The following is a 6,321-nucleotide window of genomic DNA, read 5'->3' on the forward strand; positions in this document are numbered from 1 at the left end:
TTGTCATTGGATAGGTTTCAGAGGTTGGCTACACTTGGGGTTAGCATCTAACACATGTGAGCTATACACAGGAAATTCTAGTTGGGATTCCGTTTCACGTTTTTGTCCCCTTGCAGCCTGGCTTTGAGACTGTGGCCCTGTGGGCAGATGCCTGAGCCCTAGGCTGGGGGTCTGGGACCTCTGGTTTGCTGTGTGACCTTGGATAAGCCCCTTTGCAGCCCTGGGCCTCAGTGTCCCCACAAGTAACACGAGAGGGTTGGGCCAGCTCATTTCAGAGACCCTCACAATACTAAAAGGCAGCAATTCAGTTCCCACTGAAAGCTGACGAGTGCATTATAACAGAAACTTGAAGGGGCCCATGCCTAGACCAAAGATTATTTGTTATTTAAAAAAAAAAAAAAAAACTATTTTTCTAATTAAAAAGTAATACATGTTAATTGTAGAAAATTTAAGGAAGTCCAGAAAAGAATAAAGAAGATAACAAAAATATTCATAATTTCATCTCAACCTTTAAAGGAATTTCTTTCCAGTCTCTTATAAACACGTTTATAAATTGGTAATACCATATGGAACTTTACAATCTGCTTTTCCCATTTAACGGTAAATGAAAATTTTCGAGTGATGTTAAGTATTTTTTGAAAACATGATTTTTAATGGCTGCATATTATAGAGTCGCTATGAGTCGGAATCGACTGGACGGCAGTGGGTTTGGTTTTTTTGGCATATTATTTCATCAGAGAGAGGACGTACATAATTTATTCCCCTACCGTTGGACATTTTGTTTACTTCTAATTCTTTGTGTTTATAAGCAATACTGTAATAAACTTCAAACCCACCCAGTAGGTCCATGGGAGAAAGACCTGGTGATCTGCTCCAGTAACGATTACAGCCTAGAAAACCCTATGGGGCAGCTCCACTCTGTCACACGGGATTGCTGTGAGTCAAAAATTGACTCAGTAGCACCTAACAATAACATAATAAACTTCCTTGTTCATGGATCTGATTATAACCTTTATGATATATTTCAAAAGTTGAATGCTGGGTTAAAGGGCATATACATAGTTCTTGATACGTATTTCCAACACGGTTTCCCTGGTGCTAAAGGTACCTGGACATGGGTCAAAGAGACCTTTAGCGTCTCTTAAGGAAATATCTTTCTGATCAAGTTTTACAACCTCAAACTACAGACAAAGATGCTGTGGCTCAGGAAGTGGAAGGGACTTAGCAGGTCACAGAATAGTATGACATCATGGTTAAGTGCATAGGTTCTGAAGCCAGGGAGTACAGGTCCTAGTTTTGCCACTTGCTGTGTGACTATGGGCAAGTTATTTAACATCTCTGTGCTTCAGTCTCATTTGTAAAATATTCATAGGCCTGTTACAAGAGTAAATGAAGATAATGTCTGAGAAGCGAGGATACTAAGTCAGGCCGTTGTCCTCTTCTGTGAGGTAACTGTTGAGCACTGGATAAGTGATCACGCTTATTACTATCCTCTATGCCTCTTTGAGAGAGAGTGGCCACCCAGTCCTTACCTGGATGCCTCTGGGACAGGCAGTCTCTTGGTCACTCACAGGGGTGAAGAGCTCTGATAGGTGAGGAAAAGGCAGAACTGTGGAAGGATATACTTACCCCGCTGAGCCCTGGGCCTCTGGCAGCCTCCTCCAGCCTGTCCAGCACAATGGTTTCCTTACTGAACCCCCCCAGAGAGGAGACCACACCAAAACCGACCCTGCCCACCTGGGGGTCTGTATGCAGCAGTTTGGCTCTGAACCTCTACCTTGCCAGGCCCTCCTCCCTGGCTCTTATATCTGCCTGAGGGCGGCAAGCCCTGGCCCCCAGCCAGCTCTGGTTCCAGCTGGGAATGCCTGTCAATGATTATCACGCATCAGGAACTCAAATCCCACAAACACACACAAACAAGACCTCATCACCCCTATGGCCCCCAGCTCTGCCCCAACCAGCCCAGAGTGGTGGAGAATCCCGTGTCCTTGGCTCTTACCTAGATCCACCTGGTGCCTAAAGCCCACCGTTAAAGAGCCTTCATTTAAAGTTCAAACCTGTGGGATGCAAATACTACAGAAAAGCATGATACTTGTAGAGTTCTGCTGAGGAGAAGCACAGGGCTGGGAGCTCTGCCCCTGCTGCCCGGGTGGCAGAAAGGAAACCACGCCTCCTGCCCTGGGCCTTGGTTTTTCCTCTCAGATGGAAGGATGACCCCTTCCTCGGTGGGCTCTTATGACGTTAGGTGAGATCCTGCACAGAAAGTCCAGTGTTTGGCACGCAGTAGGTGCTCCATCCATGAGATTTACTTCTCTGTCCCTGGCTCATAACAAGAACCCCGATGAATGCCGTGTTGTTGGATCACAGAACCTCAGAGCTGGAAGGGATTTCAGCCACTCCTAGAGCACTCAGCTAAGGACTTCCTTGGACAATTTGCCCTCCAAGTGACCACCCATCCTCTGCCTAGTTAATCCCAGGGACAAGGCACCCACTTCCTCATGGGCAGCCCACTCATATTCACACAGCTGAAAGGGACCCTGTCCTTCAGGGAGGACTTGGGTCCCCCGACACTCTGCTTATAGCCACGTCTTCTGGGAATGCCCCTTCAGAACCTGTATTATGGGGAAAACAGGTAGGTGAAGAGTCCTGTTGCTACCTCAAACATGGCTGTTGCAATATGTGTTTAGGCTGTAAATGGCTCGAGGATGACACACCTGGCCCTACCTGCTCCCCCAATCTCTCCCCTACCCCATTTCCCTGTGCTCATTACCTGAGAAGCAAGTGACATTTCCCTTGATGTCCCATTCTTTGACTTCGTGTCCAGAAAGCCTCAGTATGCAACCTGGCAGGAATACCAATTGGCAAATAATAGGCTCCTCTTGAGGAGTCCCTGGGTGGCACAAATGGTACTAGCCAAAAGGTTAGGAGTTTGAACCCACCCAGAGGCACTTTGGAAGACAGGCCTGACAATCTGCTTCCAAAAGACTGCAGCCTTAAAAACCCTATGGAGTGCAGTTCTACTCTGACACACATTGGGTTGCCAGCGTTGGAATCCACTCAGCGGCACTTAGCAATAATAGGCCCCTCTTAGGGTCTTCGATGATAGAATTCTAGTCTTTGGAGTGCCTGGCTTCCCATTCCCCCTCACCAGACTACGTGCTGCCTCTTTAATTATTGCAGTAATTATCGTCAGGAAACAATCCAAATGTCCAATAAAAGGAGGGCACGTTAGGTGACCCATGGAACATCCATTCAGCAGATTAATTCTGAGTATTGAAAGTGATGTTTGCAAAGAGCTTATAAATGCATCCATTGGAAAATGTTTCTGCTACCCTGTTAAGTGAAAAAAGTAGGGTATAAAATTGTATATGCAGTATTATTTCAGCTATGGAAAACAAACTTGAAAACATCACAGAGAAAATGCCTAGAAGGATGGGAAAACACCAGAGTTCCCAGCCTGACTAGCTTCACTTTGAACTTCAAATCGGTACATAACACGGCCTGACATCCTCCCACACACATCCTGGGAAGTTGGAGTTCCACTCTCTGACATCACCATTATACATGGTCTTCACCCTCCCCACAACCCTCACTCTGAGCTGGCGACTTCATTCTTCATTGAGAAAACAGAAGCCATCGTCAGTCACTTCCTCACCATCCAACTTTCAAATCAACAGAAAGACCCACCTGCATCTTACCCATCTCCTCAGCTTTCCCTCAAGGACAATGGAGGAGAGGTCCCTGACCCTCTCTTCTGCCTTTACTACTCTCTCCTGCCTCCTCAATCTCTCGCTTGCTCCTCCTCCCTCTCAACCTTCCAGCCCCCTCCACGGCTCCTCCACTTCTCTTCTCCCTTTGCAGCCACACTTCACCAGAGAGTTTCCTATACTCTGCCTCTACCTCCTGCACACCCTTCAGTCCACTCCCTTTGGCTTCTCTTCCCATCACTCCACTGAAGCTGCTCTTGTCAAGGTCCCTAGCAGCCTCTACATTGCCCAATTCAGGGAATGCTTCTCTACTCTCATCTTCTTCCTCCAGCTTCTCCGGAGCTTGGCAATGCAGACACCTCCCTCCTTGTGGTTATACTCTGCTGCCTTGGCTTCCTGACAACACGTTGTCTTGGCTTCCCTCCTACCTCACTAGCTACTTCCTCTCTGTATTCTGTGGCTCGCTTCTCCTACTTTAGGTCCCTGGGTGGCACAAATGGTTTGCTCTTGGCTGCTAATTGAAAGGTTGGTGGTTCAAATCTACCCAGCAGCACCTGACGACCTGCTTCTGTAAAGATTACAGCCAAGAAAAACCCCTATGGACCTTGGTCCTACTCTGTAACACATGGGGTCACCATGAGTTGAAATCGACTCAGTGACAACAGATTTGGGGTTTTTTGTTTGTTTTGTTTCTCCCCCTTTACCCACTTTCTAGAAACAGGAGTTCTAGGCCAACTTTTTTTCTCTCTACAGCCCTTTTCCCTAAATGTCACCTTGGTCCCATGGATTTTAATATTGTCTAAATGCTGACAGTTCTTCATGGCTCCAGACCCAACTGTTATCCTGAGCTCCACACATATGTCAACCTCTTACCTGACATCTCCACATGGGTGTCTCATGAACACCCCTCCCCCCCCAAAAAAAACCGTTACCGTTGAGTCGGTTCCATCTCATAGCAACCCTACAAGACAGAGAACTGCCCCATGGGGTTTCCAAGGAGCAGACAGTGGATCCAAACTGCCGACCTTTAGGTTCGCAGCCTGAACAATTAACCACTGAGCCACCAGGGCCCCTGGATGTCTCATAGGTATCTCAAACTGAATGTGTGCACAAACAATGCTTCACTCCCTCCTCCAAACCTGTCTTCCCTGTCTTTTTAAATGGCACTATCATTCATTTGAACGATTTTTTTATCATTCATCTGGAAACCCTGGTTAAGTGCTATGGCTGCTAACCAAGAGGTCAGCAGTTCGAATCCACCAGGTGCTCTTTGGAAACTCTATGGGGCAGTTCTACTCTGTCCTGTAAGGTTGCTATGAGTCAGAATTGACTCGACGGCAGTGGGTTTGGTTTTGGGTTTTATCATTCATCCTGTAACTAAAGCCAGAAATCTGGGAGTTGAACTTGACTTAGTTTCTTTGCTCCCTCACTTCCAACCAGGGGTCTTTGATTCTTCCTCCAGAAAAGATCTCAGGACTACCCTCTTCTTTCCCTCTTCACTCCCTCCACCCTCATCCAAGCCACCATTGTCTCCCAGGGACCGGTACAACAGCCCCTTGACCTATCTTTCATCATCTTTTTGCTCCACTCTAGGCCATTCTCTCCTACAGCTACTGTATTTAAAACATAAATTAGATTGTATCACTCTTCTGCTTACAATGTCCAGTGGCTTCTCACCACACCAAGAGTAAAGCCTCTAACCAGTGCATGACCTGGACCCATTGACCATGCCTCCTTTATATTGTCCTTCTCCCTCCATCACTCATCAGGTTCTAGCCACACTGACCTTCTTGCTCTTCCTTGAGCATACATCAAGCTTGTTCTTGCTTCAGGGCATTTGTCCTTGCTGTTTCCCTCTGCCTAGAATTCTCTTTCCTTGGTTCTTTGATGAACTCATCTTAAATGTCACCTGTTCAGAGAGGACACCTGGACTACCCTATTTAAAGTAGGTTTCCTTAATGCTCCCTCAGCCAGTGGTTTGTTTCTTGCATGATTTGTATAACAAAAGAGAAGTTTTGCTTTAGTTTTACATTTAAAATCACTTCTCTTTAAAGCCTTCCAGGATTTAGTCTCCATTCTGTTTCCATCATTTTGATCAGTTTAGTAGTTTGACTGGGAAAAATAAAACCGCTTTTCCTTTGGGTAATCAGCGTCTTTAATTCTTAACATCTGATACCTAATTCTTACATTCATTTAATGCTTCATCCTGTTGTGAAGAGCTTTATACAGCATACACTGGGTGTCTGAGCTGAACAGTTTACAGTCCAACAGGGCAGCACAGTGGGCTCCAGGTTCAACTCAACTCCAGCCCTGCCACTTACAAGTGTTTAACCTTGAACAAGGATTCCAGTTATTCAGTGCTGCGTCACAAACTACCCCAAAACTGAATGGCGTAAAACAACATTTATTTTGCTTGGGAAACTAAAACAGCAATTTGGGCAGGGTCCATGGGACAGCTCATTTCTGCTCCACTGGAGGTCAGCTGGGGCGGCTCCAAGCCTGGGGCTGAATCACCTGCGGGCTCACTCTCTCACATGTCTGGTGGTTAATTCTGGCTGTTGGCTGGGACCAGAGCTGAAGTTGTCGGCTGGAACACACTGAAATTGTTGGCTGA

The sequence above is a fragment of the Elephas maximus genome, chromosome 25 (assembly GCF_024166365.1).
Source record: "Elephas maximus indicus isolate mEleMax1 chromosome 25, mEleMax1 primary haplotype, whole genome shotgun sequence".
NCBI classification, from domain to species: Eukaryota; Metazoa; Chordata; class Mammalia; order Proboscidea; family Elephantidae; genus Elephas; species Elephas maximus.